This window comes from Bombina bombina, chromosome 1, assembly GCF_027579735.1.
Source record: "Bombina bombina isolate aBomBom1 chromosome 1, aBomBom1.pri, whole genome shotgun sequence".
Lineage (NCBI taxonomy): Eukaryota > Metazoa > Chordata > Amphibia > Anura > Bombinatoridae > Bombina > Bombina bombina.
Window position 1 is genome coordinate 496,038,305 of NC_069499.1, and position 22,335 is coordinate 496,060,639.

Here is a 22,335-nt window from a genome sequence, read left to right on the forward strand (position 1 = left end):
CACATCCCTTTGTCATTCACTGTACTCGGAGGAATCAGGCTTCAAAATGCTGAGGAGCGCATAACATAGAAATCTAGCACAAACTTACTTCACCATAGGAGGCAAAGTTTGTAAAACTGAATTGTGTGTGTGGTGAGGGGTGTAATTTATAGGCATTTTGAGGTATGGGAAACTTTGCCCCTCCTGGTAGGATTGTATATCCCATGGACTCTTGCCAATTACATGAAAAAAATCTAAGTATATCACATCAACTGATTCCCCTTCATCTATATTTTATTTACTTCCTCATAGAATCTAATTAGATTAGTTTGACATGATCTATTTCTCATAAAACCATGCTGATTTGAACTCATAATCTTGTTTACACGAATGTGCTAATCAATATAATCCCTTCAAATATCTTCCCAACAATTGATGTCAGACTAACTGGTCTATAGATTCCTGAATCATTCCTGCTTTCCTTTTTGAAGAGTGGCACCAGATCAGCTTTACGCCAATCCTGGGGTACCATGCGTGAGGATAATGAGTCTTGAAAAATTAAGGAGTAGAGGTTTGTCTATAACAGTGCTAAAGTTCCCTTAACACCATTAGGTGTATTCCATCTGGGCCTGGAGTTTTATTTACCTTAATATTATCCATTTTTTTCCTGATATCCTCTATACATAACCCAGTTAAAGTGAAAGTAAAGTTAGCTTACATGGAAGATACCAATAGAGAGCAATCATATCAAATATTAAAGTTGCTAAAAAAAAATTATAATGTAGCATGTTTTATATTATTTATCTATTTACCGATCGCATTTTCTACTGTGTTCCTCCGCCCCCTTGCCTTCTTCCGGGTTAGTGTGTGCTTTACACTTAAACTGACATAGCCGTCATTCACGTCCCTATGCGCGCTCGTACCCGACACGGATAAATTGTCGCATGCGCAGTATGAGCAGAAGCTCTGTGTACCTGAAAATAATTTAGACAGGATTCCCTTTCTCTATGCGCATGCGTCTAACGAGAACGCGCTTGAAGAGCCAGAATGAGATCGCAGTTAGCCGCATGCGCAATTGACGTGGGCGTTATACCAAGCGCTCAAGACGCCAATGGGGGAACCAATCGGTTAGATACCGATAGTTTCGTCACCGCAACAGAATTATTTTTTTGCGGGTGGAGGAACACATAAGTTGTGCACAGTAATCAAACGAAAAAAGCTATTTTGAAATTGAACCTTACAAAATGATGAATGAAACTGCACCTTATTGTTAATGTTATATCCGAATATTAATAGTGCAACATGTAACTTTACTTTCACTTTAATGGTATGTGCGGGCATGTTCTAGTTTGTTTCAAAGTATCCTCCATTGGTTCCTCTCGTGTATACTGAAGAAGAAAAAAAAACAAAAAAAAAAAAAAAAACAACTGGTTTAGTACCTCAGCCGTTTCCCTGTCACCGTTAACCATGCTACCCTCACGCATTGTAATGTACCTATATTGTCCTTCTTAGATTTTTTTATTTATGTACTTAAAAACCTTATAGGGTTTGACTTGAACCTTTGCAATTAATTTTTTATTTTCAATTTTGGCTAATTTGATTGCTTTTTTGCATGCTTTGTTACTCTCTGCAACGTCTCATACACTCCCACTTTGGCAGTACAAACCATGCAATATATTTTGCATGAATAGGGCAGCACTAAGCTTTGAAGGTACTTACCCAAATATTTTGGCCCTGGAATGCACACCATACTCTATTACAGGTGTTTCTGGGATGTAGAGTTTTCACACCCCCTAAACACTGTTTTGCTAGCTGTTGATTTGATAATCAGGGATCTTGTCCCTGCACAGATTCCCTGTACACCTGCTCCTTGTTAAAAGTATAGTACACTGTAAAATTGTTTTTCGATTACTGTATTTTCAATGACTTGTTATACCAGCTGCAGAGTATAAAATGTATGAGAAATTGCATTTTTAAGTTTGTGTATATGAAGTAGATGGTGAGCTTTCAAACCACAGCCTATTAAAATGGGTTGAACTTGCAGGTAATATCAGATTTCCTTATGTTATTTTATATACACAGTTATTTATAGCTTACATTTGTCGGAAAACCAAAAGCTCAATACTTGAGAACAATGGAACATTATCATTTTATTACTTAACTGCACCCCACTGGGAGTGTAATTTCTTCAGCTGGCTGATTTACGTAGGCTTATCAATAGCCTAGACTCTAGTATAGAAACTTTCAGTATAGATTGGAATACCATAAGTTAAATCTATTTCAAATGCTGAAATAAGGGTAAAGGAGCTACTTGTAAACAATTTTATACACTGGCAGGTAAAATGAATCATTGGAAACAATTTAAAGGGGAGAACATTTTTGGGTGAACTGTCCCTTTAAGGTTGTTAGGGTGTTGCCTATTAGCATCCCCAATGTAGGACCTGTTTGCTGGGCGAGTATCTTAATTCTGCACTAATACCGGTTAATGAGCTGGATGGGACTGTGTTGCTGGGTGAGTATCCTTCTCTTTATGTCTACCCTTTGGATCCTCAGTCTGAATCAGTACTCCTCCCCTAGTCTATATAGTCTGCTTATAGGTCATTACTAAGAATACGTGAATCTCATCCATCTGCCCTTTCTCCCAGTTATTCTGCCCCTTTACATCCTCTACACGGGACTCAACTGGTTGTGGTACAGACTGGTAATCATCATCATCCATCTGCTCTCCCAGTCACCCCCCCCTCTTAAATTTTCACCAAGTACTGCAGACCCCACAGGTACTGCCACCAACTGATTCTTGCTGTCATTTGGCTCTACCTCCCAGTCCTCTCACATCTCAAGTTCTGAGTGCTGAAACTACCAAACAGCTCATCCACTCCCTGGTAATTTCCCGACTTGACTACTGTAACAACTTACTAACTGGCCTCCCTCTCTCCGCCCTCCAATCCGTCCTAAATGCATCTGCCAGACTAATCCACCTCTCTCGACGCTCTGTTTCTGCTGCGCCTCTCTTTGAGTCCCTTCTCTGGCTCCCCATTCACAACCGAGTTAAATTCAAAATTCTCACCCTGACCTACAAAGCCCTCACCAATGCTGCCCCATCCTACCTGTCCTCACTCATCAAATATACTCCTGCCCGTCCCCTAAGATCCAACAACGACCTGCTTCTTGCATCCTCTACCATCACCTCCTCTCATTCTAGACTACAGGACTTCTCTCGTGCGGCACCAACCCTCTGGAACGCACTTCCTCGAGATGTCAGACTTGCCCCTAACCTCTCCTCCTTTAAACGTTTCCTAAAGACCTTTCTGTTCAGGGAAGCTTATCACCCGACTTATTAACAAACTAACCAATTAACTAACAGTTGCCCTCTATCTCGTCACTGATATTCTCACCTCTGCAGTCCCCACCTCCTGTTTCCAATCCTCCTACCCATCTAGATTGTAAGTTCCCACGGGAACAGGGCCCTCAATTCCCCCTGTATTTGTCTGTAAAATGTTGTGTCTTATCGTATTGTTTCTCCACTGTACTGTTATCCTTGTACCCATAGGCAGCGCTGCGGAATCTGTTGGCGCTTTATAAATAAAGAAGAATAATAATAATAATAATAATAATAATAATAATAATAATAATAATAATAATAATAATAATAATAATAATAATAATAATAATAATAATAATAATAATAATATCAACACAGACACACTTGCACTCTGTCCTCCCTCCTGGTCAGCAAGCCTATGAACTTTTTTTTTTTTCCCCTTCCACATCAGGACCCATGGTCTAATGTAACTAGGTCACAGGTATCATTGAATACAACTTGCCCAGATCAGTACCCAGCTCTGTATGCAAGAGGAACGTCTGACCCAGTGTCACCAAGTCCCAATGCTACCTTGTGTCCCAGAGTGACAAGTTGGAGATTTGTTGTTGTTTGCATCTGACCGGGTGACAAACACGGACACTGGGAATTCTTAGGGATTACTTTATCCAGCTGATTGTGCCAATTTATTTTTCTCTGTGCAAGTACAGCTGGTGCTTCCCACTTTGTTGAAAACAAAAAACACCTGCATGTATCTCTGCCCAGAACAGGTACTAGCTCCCCCTCTCCCTGAGGAAGCTAAAGAAAAAAAAGATGGATGGTACCACAGGCTTGGTGATGGGGGTTGCAGTAATACCCTTCACGTTGGATGCCCCCTTAGCAAATTCTTTTCTCTTATTCACTGGCGATTTGTTAGACATATAGAAATCTGCCAGCTCACCTTCGATCAATGCAGCTTTGGGCTTCTAATTCAGCACCCGCTCCTGCTGGGCACTGCAGCATGAACTATTCTTTGACAATCAGATCCTTCATGTTGGTAATCTCTAGCCCTCAGATCCACTGCCGAAATGCTGTTTTCAGTATTCCCACCACTGCAGTGTAGCTTTTAGATACCCCTCTGCAGTCTTTTTCTATAAACCTAAGAATTGGGATTATACCACCACTGCAGTACAGCCTCAAATTGCACCATAGTCCTGATCAAACTCTGGAGGCAGTTCTGCAAAAGCCTCAAGTGCAGGGCCTTTCAGGCCAGGGATAAGATACATTGCCCACTGGTCCCTTGGCAGCTGGTACAGCCTGAAAGTCTTTTCAAAGCCACATCTTTATCTAAAGTTAGGAAATTTACTGCATGTGGTCTAAATACAGAGGCATCTCTAGATTTACTAATAAGTGAGACAGGTGCTCTCTTCAGTCCTGCAAGCTCTAGCTTATACTCTCAACTCGCTTCTACGCTGTCAGCACCTCCTTCTCAGCCTGCTGTTCAGCCGTTTTTAGTATTTTAGGATCGGTTTAATACACAAACTTGGATCAGTCTGAAAATTATATTCCAAGAGATCTCCCGAGCTTAATGAATCTTGGCGCACTGCTGCATGTATCACACCTGCAGCCAAGCCTCTCATCTGTGTTTGAGGCATCATTGCGCTGCTCTGCATGGTATGTGTCATAATCAATCAAGGCTTGGATGAGTGCCTCTCTAGCTTTTCCCCAGAAAGCCTCTATCCTGGCACAAAAGTTTAAGAGATTCTTTACACTTCTGCCGATTTGCCTCCATAGTAAAAAATAAAATAAATAGTTAAGAAAAACAAAGAAAAGGGAGGAGAACGGTTTGCAATGTGTGACTTATATAATGCATTAAGTTTTAGCCTTTGGAACTTGTGAGATTCACAATTTCGTTCAGTACTTTGATTTTGCCTCTAGCAAATCCACAAAGTACTAAAATCTAATAACAAAAACATCACCACTGCTACCACCAATCTGTGATGTACAGGGTTTTACCAGCCCTGCAACAGTCACAAGTTTGTCACAGAAAGGGTTACCCTTTCCACCTTAACCAGTTTGTCACGATCCACTCCAGGCAAGCCTGTGACTTAGTTCAGTGGGTGCAAGAATTAAACACTCATCTACAAGTCCCTCTTTTAATTAAAAAAAAACCATGGATTGTGTCTGTATAGTCAGGTGATCACTGTAGTAACAGTGAACACCTTGCAAGAAAAAAAAAAAAAAAAAATTTGCTTTTATTTTTGTACTGCACAGTGGGGCCTCTCTTACCTATACTATAACCCCCAAAAGTCTGTATGGGTCCCTATTTCACATGTGGCTACCCTTAATGACAATTTAGTAAGGTGATCACAGTAACAGCAGTGGTAGTTTGGGCTATTTTCAGTATTTACTAAATCTATGCAAAAATTATACATATTCTTTACGGTTTTTGCCACAGCTATCTCACATGCCATGAATTATAAAAATAATGACATTTTGTAAATCTGCTGGGCCTGCGGGAAAAAAAAAATATTATATAATGTGTGGGTCACTCACTGAAATTTGACATACAATAGGGTTTTTAAATGTAAGTAGTCAAAAAAAAAAAAAAAAAGAAGCTTAAAATGGTCTCAGCACTTGGGTGTAAAAAAAGGCTGATTTCTTACCAGGCCCCTTCCAGATTGGGCAAGGAAGGTAGCCAACCATTTTTTATGGCATGCCTTAAGCCACATTGCAAACCCTGGCTGAAGTTATATGATAACTTATAATTGTAGTTATGTTTATGCAGTACATTTACCCTTATAAGCAATGTCTGTCATATTTGGTCACTATGTAACATAAAAGTCATTAAAACATGTCTTATGATATCCTAGTGTTTCAACTCTAATTGACCTAAGGTTTGTGTTTTGATAGGCACACTGTTCTGTCACTCTGTGTTGGCATCTTTGCCTCATTGATTTGAGGCACCAGGTCTCTAGATGTAGGTAATCACATTTGCTCAAGTGAAACTTAAAACTATTTACGACAGGAGGTCTGTTTTTTTAAAGATAAACAGGATTACAAATACTGATCTGGAAAAATAATTAACACAGAGATAAAAAGTTAATCCCTCATGTCCTAAAATAATGAGGTCTTTATGATACATACAATATAAAAAAAATAAGTTTTCAATTAACTTCTGTTGTCGAATGTAATTTGTTCCCATGGTATTTTTTGCTGAAGAGATATCTAGCTAGGTATCTGGAGCATTACATGGCAATAAATAGTGCTGCCATTGCATGTTCTTGTCATATAGTGCTCCAGACACGTGCACACACCTGCTGCTCAACAAAAGATACCAAGAGTACTAAGAAAATAACGATAGAAGTAAATGAAAAAGTTGTATGCTGTATCAGAATCATGAAAGAAAAATGTTGGGTTTTGTGTCCCTTTAAAATTAAAGCTCATAAAGATGCTTTTGTACATCACTACAATTAAACTCACAAAGGTGTTTGTTTCACCCAATACCATAAGATTTAATATCTAAGTCGAATAACAGCTTGACACAAATCTCTAGACAGAATAATGTATGCAGCAAACATTGTAACAAATGTTTTACTACCAATGTGTTTATGTTAAATATATATTCCTATAACAGATATTTGACAGTAACAATGTATCTTATGAGCAGGTCACAGCCAGTGATTGGCGGCTATATACTTGTGACACTCTGAATTAGCTCACTGACCATGTCCTTCTCAACAGCTGTAACATGCTGTGGCTATGTCCCTTTAAGAGTTGACAGGGTAGTAATAATAAACCAGTTATTTTGAAACAATCATCTACAACCCTCATAGTTCATGGCTATGAAGGGCTTTTTGCTTACAGAGTAATAATACAGTTGCTCTACAGGCTTATCACCTCAAGATGTACCTAACAAATGAATGGCAAAATACACATTTTTAAAACTAAACCTTATAAAAACATAGATAAATAGGTTTTGCACAAATAAACACACTGGATCTCTGTAAAGTCTGGCATGTGGTTTAAACATGAATTTATGCAGTGTTAACAGGTGTTTAATTACTTAGAATAGAGTAACATCTGGGTAACAAAGTGGAGAGATAACCAACTGATAAAAGTATTAACACAAATAACCAATGTTCCAGGCAGTAATAATGTACAGTATTACATAAACTGTGGCTGTAGATGTAAAGTTAAAATATGGAATTGTTTACAATCCCATAATATCAGAACGCTCTCACACACAACAAAAACTACTTGGCTTTATTCTGAAGCTTATTTTAAACAAATACTACTGCTCCAATGGAATTTAGCTTTGTACAAACTCACCCTAATAGATCCAGATTCCCATCTGAGGACATGTACGTGTTTGTTTGTTTTTCCTTTAGAGGGAAATCGTGGTTTAATAACCCATTGGCTGCCAGACGTGACTTATTGCTATCAACCTTTCAAAGTCCTCTCTGGCAGTCAGAGGGTTAGTACGTAATCCTCATCGTGAAATATCTATGTTATTATTTGCAGACTATGCAGCTGCTAATGTGTATGGGACTGATAAGTCGTCAGACAATGGCAATGAATCAAGAGCATCATAGCCTTTGCTCTCACACATTCTGGCTCCTCTACTGCAGCCAGTAAAAACAGTAAGGATGAGAAGGAAGTCAATGGAATAGCAAAAAGGGTAAAAGAGAAGCAACATGCCAGGACCTTTCATTATAAAGTAAGAAATTACTGCCACACTCTGGTAACAATGCCGCAATCACGTTGCCCTTAGGAATAGTGAACGGTTAGTAATTGGCCCCGTAACAGCTTGTTGACACCCTACAACCATGGGGCCCCTAACGAATAAAATAGATATTCCGACTTTGGAATCCTCTGACCTTATTTGTTGCTCCTCGAGGTCCCAGAGTGCCGGCCATTAGCAAGCACACCTTTCGAATTGGATGCTGTGGACTACAATTCCCACCATCCTTTTCGGCAAAAAGGGTCGACATGAAAAAAAATTCAAATATTTGTAGCTTTAATTACGTACCAAAATCACAATGTGCTTCTAATACAACCCAGAGGTGGAGTTATCTGGCGTGACGGACTACGTAATGACGCACCCACTGTTTCCGTGAGGCGTGCCTGCTGGTACTCGGGAAGAAGGATATAAATCTTAAATGACAGTTACTTGATTGATTAACAATTATTGATTGGGGATCATAGTAGACAGTCGTCATGTGAAGAAAATAAATATGCCTTTATTTGTATTCTAGACTAGAACAAATAGCTTTATAATTAGCTCTGAATACGTACACATAAACTTTGTGAAATAGTTTTAAGATTGGTTGTTCAAAAAGTTTTCCTAGTGTAAGAACGTGCACAGAGTATTTTAATAGAAGAACTCGATCGGTGTATAATCAACAGCGTAGAGTAAACGATACTAAACCTAGATTTGTTATATATGTGTGTTCATATCTCGGCGAAATAGTATACTCAGTTTAACGCAGAACTTCTATTAGTAAAGGGTCACTCATGAGAGTGATGCATCACTTCCAGTAAGTTTATTACACAAAAATGCAAAAGATGGGCACACTACTCATGAAAGTAATTTTTTCTTTTTTGTTAAAAGACAGTTTAGTCAAATTAAAGTGATGGTAAACAATATATCATCTCACAATATCTAATGCTTTAACCTTTTGCCGCCGTTATGCCGTTGTATTTCGTCCAAACGGCACTGGGCTTTAGCACAGTTATTACGGAATACAACGTCATAGCTAACGGCTGTACTGAAGCCTTCTGAGCTTCCTGGATTTGATTGCGGTCTGGAGGGTGTTGCTAGCGTTATAGGGACTCCCCCCCCCCCCCCCATACCTGATCCAATAATTGAAATCTCGCGATCGTTGTTCCGATGTAGACACTTTATCCTTGGCAGGAAAGGGTTAATCCCATTGTGTTAACCACAACGCTTGTATTTTTTAAAAATTATAAATATAATATAAATGCTCTAACTGGAGCATAGTTTTTTATTTCCTTCCAACGCCCACTCATGTATTTTGCCCAGCATCTGAGGCCACGTTCGGGCAGCGCTCAGGAGCTAGTGGAGGCACTTCTACTCCAGCGATGAAGCGCTAGGTGACGTCACAAGCAAGGGAGCTTAGAAAAAACGTTTGCATGCGTAAAGGGCTCCGCTGCACAATAATTGACTTAGCGCATTCAAACATTTATTATAAGCTCCCTTGTAGTATAAATAACTATATATATATATATATATATATATATAAATATTTATATATGTTGTAAACAAGCTACACACATGCTCAACACTCTGCAGCCCATTGGCTATTTATTAGCAAATAGGGCTAATAAATAGCCAATGGGCTGCAGAGGGTTGAGCATGTGTGTAGCTTGTTTACAACATATATATCACTATTCCCCACTCGTAATTGCTGGTGTTACGCTGAGAATGGTTTCCCCTGTGTTTCTGGTTTCCCATGCCTCTCTGCAAAAATCGGAACTCCGCCACCTGTAAACTGTTTGTGCAGCATAAGTTATTTAATGTAAATAAATGGGGCAGGATAAGAAAATAAATGGGGCAGGTTAAGCTACAGGGGCTGAAATGAGAGCAGCTGAATGGAGGGGGGTCGGAGTTCTGATGTTTGCAGAGAGGCAGGGGAAACCAGAAACACTGGGGAAACCATTCTCGGCATAACACCGTGTTTAAACTATGTCATATTTTGCATTAAATAATTCAATTTTGTATGTTAAGATTGCTACTCTAGAGCCCACATCTCTTTCTAGTCACAGTAATTTTAAATGAGAACTTATTTACACATGGTGCCGTGTCATAAATATTACTCTTTGACTACTGCAACACCCTGCTAGTTGTTTTACATTTCAGTAACCTATCTCCACTTTGCCCTGTACTAAATGCTGCTGTCAAGCTTATCCGCCTCACCATCTGTCCTACTGTCCCTCCTCTGCTGCTTATAAAAACATGGCAGCCTCCACGAGCAACACGTGTGAAGGATGCCATGTTGTCAAGCGTCTGGGCTTGCTCTGAAAAGTCCCAGCTTTTTCAGCACGCTGAAAGCGCTGGGACTTACGTCAGCCGAGCACTAAAAAATTGCCCAGGGTCTAACTTGCAAGTATTAAGAAAACGCTCCAAGCGAGTCCCAGTTCGCTTGGAGCACTGCCCGAACGCAGCCCGAGTGTTGTATAGAGCGTTCCCACCCACTCCACAGGTCACAGTTGTTGCACACTCCTGAGAAGTGCACATGCTACAAGTAAACAGTAAATCACAAGATTCACTGTTTACTTGTAGGTGCAGTAGGGACATCGCATGCCGCAATCTCCTCAACCTATATTCAATAAAATGTAGTATTAATTATATATAAAGGTAAAAAAATATATTTTAATCTGTGTCATAAATTATGTTCATTACATAGCAATTCCAATATGTGAAGTAAATAAAGAAATCTTTTTTGTTTTTGATGTAAACATTTTTGTATTACCTGAATACACTTCTCATCTAGCTTGGCAGAAATCCAAGGGAAACGGTGAATCAATACCTAAACTCTGATTTACTGTTTACCCTTGTTACTCAAATTACACTTCAAAGCAAATACGCATGCGTACAAAAATATCGGGAACGAGCACGAAGACTGCAAAGGCGATCAGATGATTAGCCTGAATTGCAGAACGCATGCGCATAAATAACTGCTATTCGCTTCAGTGAGCCAGCTGGACAGGCTGATGATTGGCTGGTTTCTTAAAAAAAAATTGATCGCGGTTATAGGACTTATTGAAAATTTGACAGGCAGCTATTTTCACTAGATATAAGGAACTATTTGCAAGTAAGGTAATGTTTATACAAAAGTGCTAGTATATCTATTTTTACACATACTAACGATTAATAAAGAGTGAACATACTGACTTTACCATCACTTTAAGATACTGGAATACATTTGCTTTGGAGCCTTTGACGTGCTGCTTATAGCAAGCAGAGAGGCAGGGGTCATGCATGGTGGTAAAGTTATATCACCCCAAAAAGGGGCCTGGTCATCTTTCAGGGGCATTGACAGTCCTGATCTTGTGTAAAATGTTGCAACTTCCTTGTGAAATGATATAGGTGTGCAGTAGGTGAACAGCATCCTGTGCCCACTTGCTACAAACACAGGCAGACAGGCTTTGGCTTGGTACATCAGGGTCAATATATAAATAGGGCTCATTGTATTGACCGAGAGAAGTATTTTACAGAGTTTGACCACTGGTCTAAGCAATCACATAGCTAATGTATACAAGTTATTATTATGATCTGTTATTTGTAGAGTGCCATCAGAAGTTGCAACATTTTGCAAAATAGTTTTAGGCTATAGAATTTGTATTTTGTGTTCTCTATGGAACATGGGACGAGTATAGTTTTTACTCAAAGCAAGAGGTGTAGTATGCCCCTTTAATTAGAGTGTATAAACCAGCAATATATGAAAATTTTGTTATGTAGAGGTGCTTAAAAGGACAATAAACACCTCTTGTAAATGGTCCTTGTCCCAAATTCCCTAAAGAGCAACAATCATATCCTGTACCCTGCACATGCTGCCAATCAATAATGATTTAAAAGTGACTTTTGCACCCATGTTGGTGCTTCTTGCTGGCATTAAAGGGAAAGACTACACTAACATTGTTATTGTTTAAAAAGATAGTTAATGCCTTTACTACCCATTCCTAAGCTTTGCACAACCAACATTGATATATTAATATACTTTATAATATTTAAAACTCTTACGGCTAGATTTGGAGTTTGGCGGTAAAAGGGCTGTTAACGCTCCGCGGGTTTTTTTCTGGCCGCACCATAAATTTAACTCTGGTATCGAGAGTTCAAACAAATGCTGCGTTAGGCTCCAAAAAAGGAGCGTAGAGCATTTTTACCGCAAATGCAACTCTCGATACCAGAGTTGCTTACGGACGCGGCCGGCCTCAAAAACGTGCTCGTGCACGATTCTCCCATAGGAAACAATGGGGCTGTTTGAGCTGAAAAAAAACCTAACACCTGCAAAAAAGCAGCGTTCAGCTCCTAACGCAGCCCCATTGTTTCCTATGGGGAAACACTTCCTACGTCTGCACCTAACACTCTAACATGTACCCCGAGTCTAAACACCCCTACCCTTACACTTATTAACCCCTAATCTGCCGCCCCCGCTATCGCTGACCCCTGCATTACACTTTTAACCCCTAATCTGCCGCTCCGTAAACCGCCGCCACCTACGTTATCCCTATGTACCCCTAATCTGCTGCCCTAACATCGCCGACCCCTATGTTATATTTATTAACCCCTAATCTGCCCCCCACAACGTCGCCGACACCTACCTACACTTATTAACCCCTAATCTGCCGAGCGGACCTGAGCGCTACTATAATAAAGTTATTAACCCCTAATCCGCCTCACTAACCCTATCATAAATAGTATTAACCCCTAATCTGCCCTCCCTAACATCGCCGACACCTACCTTCAATTATTAACCCCTAATCTGCCGACCGGAGCTCACCGCTATTCTAATAAATGTATTAACCCCTAAAGCTAAGTCTAACCCTAACACTAACACCCCCCTAAGTTAAATATAATTTTTATCTAACGAAATAAATTAACTCTTATTAAATAAATGATTCCTATTTAAAGCTAAATACTTACCTGTAAAATAAATCCTAATATAGCTACAATATAAATTACATTTATATTATAGCTATTTTAGGATTAATATTTATTTTACAGGTAACTTTGTATTTATTTTAACCAGGTACAATAGCTATTAAATAGTTAAGAACTATTTAATAGTTACCTAGTTAAAATAATTACAAATTTACCTGTAAAATAAATCCTAACCTAAGATATAATTAAACCTAACACTACCCTATCAATAAAATAATTAAATAAACTACCTACAATTACCTACAATTAACCTAACACTACACTATCAATAAATTAATTAAACACAATTGCTACAAATAAATACAATTAAATAAACTATCTAAAGTACAAAAAATAAAAAAGAACTAAGTTACAGAAAATAAAAAAATATTTACAAACATAAGAAAAATATTACAACAATTTTAAACTAATTACACCTACTCTAAGCCCCCTAATAAAATAACAAAGACCCCCAAAATAAAAAATTCCCTACCCTATTCTAAAATACAAAAATTACAAGCTCTTTTACCTTACCAGCCCTGAACAGGGCCCTTTGCGGGGCATGCCCCAAGAATTTCAGCTCTTTTGCCTGTAAAAAAAAACATACAATACCCCCCCCCCAACATTACAACCCACCACCCACATACCCCTAATCTAACCCAAACCCCCTTAAATAAACCTAACACTAATCCCCTAAAGATCTTCCTACCTTGTCTTCACCATCCAGGTATCACCGATCCGTCCTGGCTCCAAGATCTTCATCCAACCCAAGCGGGGGTTGGCGATCCATAATCCGGTGCTCCAAAGTCTTCCTCCTATCCGGCAAGAAGAGGACATCCGGACCGGCAAACATCTTCTCCAAGCGGCATCTTCTATGTTCTTCCATCCGATGACGACCGGCTCCATCTTGAAGACCTCCAGCGCGGATCCATCCTCTTCTTCCGACGACTAGACGACGAATGACGGTTCCTTTAAGGGACGTCATCCAAGATGGCGTCCCTCGAATTCCGATTGGCTGATAGGATTCTATCAGCCAATCGGAATTAAGGTAGGAATTTTCTGATTGGCTGATGGAATCAGCCAATCAGAATCAAGTTCAATCCGATTGGCTGATCCAATCAGCCAATCAGATTGAGCTCGCATTCTATTGGCTGTTCCAATTGAAGGTAGGTGTCGGCGATGTTAGGGAGGGCAGATTAGGGGTTAATACTATTTATGATAGGGTTAGTGAGGCGGATTAGGGGTTAATAACTTTATTATAGTAGCGCTCAGGTCCACTCGGCAGATTAGGGGTTAATAAGTGTAGGTAGGTGTCGGCGACGTTGTGGGGGGCAGATTAGGGGTTAATAAATATAACATAGGGGTCGGCGATGTTAGGGGCAGAAGATTAGGGGTACATAGGGATAACGTAGGTGGCGGCGATTTGCGGTCGGAAGATTAGGGGTTAATTATTTTAAGTAGCTTGCGGCGACGTTGTGGGGGGCAAGTTAGGGGTTAATAAATATAATATAGGGGTCGGCGGGGTTAGGGGCAGCAGATTAGGGGTACATAAGTATAACGTAGGTGGCGGTCGGCAGATTAGGGGTTAAAAATTTTAATCGAGTGGCGGCGATGTGGGGGGACCTCGGTTTAGGGGTACATAGGTAGTTTATGGGTGTTAGTGTACTTTAGGGCACAGTAGTTAAGAGCTTTATAAACCGGCGTTAGCCAGAAAGCTCTTAACTCCTGCTTTTTTCAGGCGGCTGGAATCTTGTCGTTAGAGCTCTAACGCTCACTGCAGAAACGACTCTAAATACCGGCGTTAGAAAGATCCCATTGAAAAGATAGGCTACGCAAATGGCGTAGGGGGATCTGCGGTATGGAAAAGTCGCGGCTGTAAAGTGAGCGTTAGACCCTTTAATCACTGACTCCAAATACCAGCGGGCGGCCAAAACCAGCGTTAGGAGCCTCTAACGCTGGTTTTGACGGCTACCGCCGAACTCTAAATCTAGGCCTTAATTTCTGCCTGTTTCTAAAACCACTACAGACAGCCTCTTATCACATGCTTTTTTATTTGCTTTTCACAACAGACTGCTAGTTCATGGGGGCCATATAGATAACATTGTGTTCACGCCCGAGGAGTTATTTAAAAGTTAGCACAACACAGTACTAAATGCAAGTCAATAGATAATAAATAAAAAGTCATGTGATCAGGGGGCTGTCAGAAGATGCTTAGATACAAGGTAATCACAGAGGTAAAAAGTATATTAATATAACTTGGTTATGCAAAACTGGGGAATAGGTAATAAAGGGGTTATCTATCTTTTAAAACAATAACAAGGGGGCGTGCCTAAACAGCGGCCATGATAAGTCGCACATTCTAAGCCTCTAGAAAGGAATCAACTATATCATAGACAAATCGCTGGATCTACTCAGCAATAACTAACACAGTGATCACTAACAGCTACCTAAAGCCCTACAGAGCAGATTCATACCAGAATCGTTACATTCACAATCGTCCAGTGCTGAAATCCGTCGAGGAGTCATCAGATTGCGGCCTACCTCACTGACGGACCCCCCCCCCCGGAGCTCAGGGTTAAATAAGCTCATCATGACCACTCTTAACAGGGAGGACTTCTACGCTACGCTAAATAGTTTCCTTGCTGGCTTTGAGAGACAAATGCAGCACAGCTTCAGTGATCTCACCTCGATACTTAGGGGGAGTTCAAGTGAGGATACATCGCTGAATCCTATGCCTAAACCTGCTGCCCCTATGGCGGCCCATATCCAAGTCGATATTGATACCTACCACCCGGTGCTTTCTAAGGAGTACTATACCTCTGGCAGTATATGCCTGGGAAGGGAGAACGCCACGGTCTTAGAGAGCAGAGGGTCAATGCTGGCCGACCGTCAGCTCACGGACTTACACCTTTGCGACATGCAGCCCCCTACCACCCCAGCTCCAGAACACAACTTTGGCTCAGCAAAAGCGGAGCTGCCGGTTGAGACCCTTGGGGAGGATGCGATCAGTCTTCATGCAGACTGTTTGAAGGATCAGGATTCCTGGCTTTCACCCTCCCCGACACCGAAATACACAGAAACCTAAGATGGCCCATCTCTTCATAGCAGCATTGGCCCGTTCAGCTACTATCATATTAACTCCCGGCATTCTAAGATACATACCGCAAGTGACAGTCTCCTCACAGAAACCCATCGCAACCTCCCATGAAGACGGATCCTTAGCCTGGTTTCCTGGACCCCTTGAACTCAAATACCATCTTGCCCGAGAGACAGTACACTCCGGTCTCCGCACACTCCACTACTTTATGGCGGGGTAACGGTACCCGCTCATCTGAACAATCTTAATAAAAGTGGTGTGGGATAAGGAGAGAGGCGCCCAAGAACCTTAAAAGGTTTGAACTATATCCCTCTGTTTGAGCCATTATTTTCAAAAGCGCAACTGATAGCCTTGGTTTATATCAGTGAGCTGCATTCATGCTGTTGTCCCCTATGTTCCTGTTCTCTCCCCCTATTGTTCATTTATTGTTCAGATACTGTTCATATGTTGTTGACTCATATATACTGAACAATCTTAATAAGAGTGGTGTGGGATAAGAGGAGAGGCACCCAAGAACCTAAGATGGTTTAAATTATATTCCTATTCAAAAATGCAACAGTTATGCTTGGTTTATATCAGTGTGTTGTATTTAGGCTGCTGTTCCCTATTTCCCTTCTCTCTCCCCCTATTGTTCATATAGGGTTGAGGCATTGTTCATATCTCGCTGATTCATGCATATCCCACAGGGGGGGACTCCTATTCTCTCACAAGGACACAGTTTATTGCACTACCCTTTGTTTATCACACTGGCCCAACTCACCAGAATGTTTTTATCTGCTTCCCAGGACACATCTAGCTCTACACTTTTGCTACCTGATTAACAGTGAAACCCATTCAGACTGATAGTTGACTACGACCCCCATGCCCACCCAGCACCCGGTCCAATTGTGATGGCTACTATATAGATGGTTATTATATATCTTTTGTTCCCTTGCTTTGTTGATCATTCCCCCCTCAGGTTGCAGGCACTATCCATGGACACAGCCATAATGTTATATTTAGGTAACATCCCCACCTAACCCAGCATATATAGGGAGACCAGCCTATCTGCGTGCCACCCCACTTAAGCTTATAGCGAAACGTTGCACTGATGCTCAACCATTATAATATAGACATTTACCACTTTTACTCATGTATGAATCTATTAAATTGCAAGACTCCTCTGCCAGCATATTTCCTCCCTGTTGAGACAAGATAATCCTCCCATATACGATAAATCCATCCCCAAAACTCGAGCAGCTCTGGCCTGCTGACTGACCCTACCCCTGAAACAATATATTAAAAAACGAGGTTCCTGAGCCAACTAACAACTGTTACCACTGACTCATAAGTAAGATATGGCATCCTTAGTCATAGCTTATCCCACACTTTAATAATAGACCGCTTTAACCCTTCACTTATCACATAACTTTATATCCACTGACCCAGACAAACTAGAGGCATATAGGAGACTTTCATATAGAGCATTATCCTTGATACTCATTTCCGAAAGCCGCTGGAATATAGGACACCATATTTTAATCATCTCAATCACTTTTCTGATGTTTATCTATTACTCTGCCGCCTACTTATTACCTTGTATTTCCAAATAATGTCACCCGGAAATTTCCATGCACTCTGAAATTTAGGTCTTTTTGTGTTAATATGTAATGTTGTATACCTTTCTTAACCTCAATAAAAAAAATAAAATTAAAAAAACAATAACAATTCTATTGTAGACTGTCCCTTTAATGCTAGTCTCCAAGTTTTGTTTTTAAATGTATGATACAACCAATCACTTGAAAGGCTAAACAAAGTGCAAACCTGTTGATCTGCAAACAGTCTAAGATCCATAGACTGTATGTAGAGCAATAGGCGCAAACAGTTTATCATTGTTAAAAATAACAAAAAAGACATGTTATGCTACCAAAGAGTGCCCAAATGGGTACAAAAGCAACTTCTGCAAAATGTTAAATTTGGTTTTCTGTCCATTTAACCTATGCAATGTGTAACACTACATGGATCCTTTGTCTTCCTTCCCTGTGTAACACAGAAGAACATCATTGTGCTATCCTTCTAGTGGGCCCTTTCCAGCTGCTGCTTCAGTGATTCTCCTTTCCTGGTTATTAGGCCTTCCAACATCATGTATTGAGTGTGTTCATCTCAGGTGGAGAAATTAGAGGACCAGACCAGGATTTCAGCAAACAAAGGCAAACCTCAGGAGAGGCGATCTTTATTACACTATTGCAATAGGGTCTCACAGCAAAATCAGCAAGCTGGAACACACATGTTCCATAAAAAAATCATTTATATACCCTCTTATGAGGCACATAGTTCATCCTAAAGCAAAGAGCCAATTGGCTAATAATTGTCGTGTGGTTATTGCGGTCACTAACTAATATATTTTGTTTATGTTAAAGCTAGTGTGATATGTTCTAGGGGTCTTGCCAGGTACTTTTGGTCTAATTAGCTTATACCTCTATCTATCTATTGGGTACTTATAGAGCGCAAACTAATCACCCGTGAGGGTCTCAAGGCACTAAGGGAAAGGGGATAGGAGAAGGGGGGGAGGAGAAAGCCTTGACTTTTAACATCTTTACTAAATAATTTAATGCTCAGACAAAACCAAATATATGTTTTGTGTTACTAGGCAAAAAGTGATTAACTGGAAAAGTACAGACACATATATGACAGGATGGGAGAAATAAATAAAGACACTTTAGTATTAGCAAATGTGTGAGCAAGAGAACAACATAGCGATTATAGGAAGTATGCCACACAGACAATAGAAAGTAGTGGATAAGTAAGCATCAGCTCATTACATTCCCCCCTTTGATCGCAAACAACAAAGTGCCTCAATCACAATAGGTTAGTGTGAGCAAGGCTGTTTGACAATCACAATGCTGTTTGTACATTGGTGTTCCCTTCTGAGACGGTTCACAGGGCCACAAGAGGTTAAATAGAAATGAGGTAGGAGTGAAGTAGACAGTTAGGAGTCAACCCCGCTATTCTTCGACCCTTTTCGCCATCGGGTGGAGTGGACACCTACTGAAAACAATCCTTTGTATATGTTTGGTGTATGGCATAACATTGTGCAGAAACATCCCCTGCCAAACTTATTGACAACAGCTAACAATCCCCAACATTTTCATTGAACTGTAGAAGAGTGGTAGTTTGTCAGGCAGTAATATGGCATGCTTGGGAGGTAGAGGGGTTCTCCTCCTGTGGAGGAAACACTAAAAATATAAGTACAAGATAATAAAATACAGTAAGACAATAAAGACATAGGAACCAGCAGGGAGAAGGAAAAATGGAAAAGGGTGTAGGTATAGAGGCTATGATTGGTTGGGCCATCAAGGCAGATGATGGTTTGTGAGCTGTCTGTGGCCCATTCCTGTAAGAAAGCTCAAGATGATCATTAGGACATAGTGCAGCATAGGAATGGGGCAAGGTATTAGAGTAAACAACAAGGGGAGCATCTGGTGGTTTCATGAAAGCAGTACAAAGTTATACAAATTGAGTGGAAAGATTAAAAGCAAACATGTCGGGGGAAGACGTAGGTGGACTCAAAGATAGAGGGGGTCAAGGGAGATCTTGATGCGGGGAGGGGACTCAAGACGGAAATAAGGGTACAAGGTTTTAGGAGAGGAGAAAGACACAGAGACTATATTCTTGCAGGTTGCAATCAAGCCAGGTACACATTGTATACAGCAACACATCAGGATAAGGCATACAATAATGAGGATGCCATACATAAAACCACCCCAAACTAGGTAGCCAATCAAAGAGATGGTTCAAGAATTCTTACAAAGCCTAATTTATCATTAATCACATCTTCTACATTGTGGGAGAGGGACTTAGAAACTGTGAGATGGTGCCTCAAACTAAGTGATAGATCAGTAATATAGGTACAACATTCCCTACCCACCAAACTGTAACCCCCCCCCCCTTCTTGGGAAGCTAGGAGCTAATCAAGGACCAGCCTATTTTGCAGAGCTACCTGCCTGAGATCCCGCAATTCTTGGATCACATTCTGGACAATTCCTACATAGTCATTTATGAAAGCCTGTAAGATAACAGCTAGCATAATAATGTCCTTATGATTAAGGTAGACACCAAGGGCCAGGAGAAGGGGCCCAACCGACGGAGTCCCCCGCATGCTATTGGACAAAAGGAACCAGAGTTTCCAGATTCACGTTTATTGTGAATTGAGCCTGTGAGTAGTGTTGGGACAACACGGACAGCTGTGGTTGCCCAGGAAGCAGATGGCTGTATGGTTACGGGCAAGGACTAATACTGCTGTTTTGCCAAATATCCAGTACAACCCAAGGGGCGGTCGGGTAAGGAAGGATTGTACAAGGGATGGTGAGGTTGTGGTTCACAGTTAGGGTTACTCCAGAGGAATTCACTAACCAGAAATGAGTACCATTACTAGATATTATATACTCACATAGGGAGAAACCCAATGTACCTTACGTTGGCCAATTTCCCTACATATAGTACTGTATGCGGTGCCTCCCAGGGATACAAAATTGTCTGATAGGTTGAACAATGGTGTACCTGGAGGAAAAAAAGTAGACAGGTCAAAGGTAAACAAGTCAACACTAATTCCTATGAGAGGGACACCCCCTTATGATAAGTAGGAATGTGAGCACAAATGCAGCAATCGCCATCAGTGTAATCAGCGATGGTTTGGAGTTGGGCAACATGTATTAGTTCCCACTCACCCAAAGGATAGACCTCCGAGGACAGCTGAAGGCTCGCTAATTCTGAATTATCATTACAGGGAAAGAGTCATGGGGGTTAGTAGGGACAGTGACAGAGGGAGGTACAGGGGGAGGTCCTGGATGCCAAGTAAGAATAGGGGGTACTTTTCGCTTCTCAGCTATCCAACTCAGAACTAACATACCACATGCAGTAGAGGGAGTCACACAAATAGACTGAATGACAGATCCCTTAGGACCTCTGTTTCAAACCTTAAGTAAAATTTATTGTTTGGGGTAGTTAGTCGTGGGTAGGAGAACTTCTACAGATACAAGATTACTAGGACAAGAGTACTTAGTGAGAGGGTTAGGACAGGCATACAGAGAAGCTCCACCTGTAGTGAAAAAGAGAAAGAAATATAGTTAGAAACACAAAACAGAGGACACATATTGAGATATGTTACTCAAGATACCAGCAGAGGAAAGAGACAATGATAATACGAGTAAGGAGGACAAAAGTAACAATATCCTCTACAAGTCTTTCACTCATTCAGATAGTGAGTTTGAATTAACTATTTGTTGTCAGGGGTCTTAGTTACCCCTTTTTCAGAGGCCTTGGTTGCCTCATCTACTTCTTGCTCTGATTCATTGTCGGCTGCTTCCTTCTCTGGGCTGCACCTTTTACACTGGGAGTAATGGATCCAAGAGTCAACCTCTACTACATTGATGGCAGCAAAACAAGAAAGGGACCTTTCCAGAGGGGCTGCATTATTTTAGTTTGATAGGTCTTGACAAGAATGGAATCACCTGACTGAAAGGGGTGTGCAGTTACATCCAACGGAAAAGGCTGTGAGAGAGAGGCATGTCTTTGGAGTGAATGTAATTGCTTTTGCAGTTGCAAAAGATAGGCAGTTAGTTGAACGTCACCCACCAAAAGGTCAGGCAGGTGTAAAGTATTGGCACTGTGCAAAGGAGGTGGCCTACCAAACAAAAGTTCATATGGGGAGAGCTTTAGAATTCCCATATGGTTGGTGTGAGTCCCAAACAATGCTAAGGGCAAGGCATCTACCCGCTTAAGACTTGCTTGTGAGCAAATTTTAGCAACAGTCTGTTTCAGTGTTTGATTAATTCTTTCAACTTGGCCTGAGCTTTCTGGATGCCAAGGGATGTGGATATGCCAAGTAAAGCCTAGGGCTAAAGTCAGTTGTTTAATAATGTTATTTGTGAAGTGTGTTCTTCTATCAGATTCAATTACCCTGGGGAGGCCAAACCTAGGAATAAGCTCTGTTAGCTTCCATTTGGGCTTTTACAGTTTTTGGAGAAAAGCCTCGACCCACCCAGTGAGTTGATATTTAAAACCTCTGCAAGGAGGCATGTCAGAAAATTTAATTTATAAATGTTTAAAAAGTTGAAAAGCCCATGGGTATTCATTTGGAGGCCCTTCCCCCCCCCCCTCCCTGGATTGAATTGGGAGCAAGTAACACAATTCAATACAATACATTTTGAAGCTTGATGGATACCAGGGGCAAACCAATGTCTGTAAAGGGTCTCAACAAGCCTTGTGGTACCCCAATGTGTTTGGTTATGCAGAAAGGAAAGCATAAAAGACAGA

At 40.8% G+C, this 22,335-nt stretch overlaps 1 protein-coding gene across 3 annotated transcripts in view; it reads right to left on the reverse strand.

Annotated features, from left to right (window-relative positions):
* The window catches only part of SLC39A10 (solute carrier family 39 member 10), a 237,460-nt gene extending 229,102 nt beyond the window's left edge, over positions 1 to 8,358 (reverse strand). Inside the window, exon 1 of one of the 3 annotated variants that reach the window (XM_053698576.1) lies at positions 8,310 to 8,358. The gene's annotated coding sequence lies outside the window, so the exon portion shown is untranslated. Of the gene's footprint in view, positions 1 to 7,609; positions 7,852 to 8,157; positions 8,276 to 8,309 lie in introns of those variants that run through there. The other 2 variants (XM_053698574.1, XM_053698575.1) reach the window with 2 other exon arrangements.
* Positions 8,359 to 22,335: the final 13,977 nt, after the last annotated feature.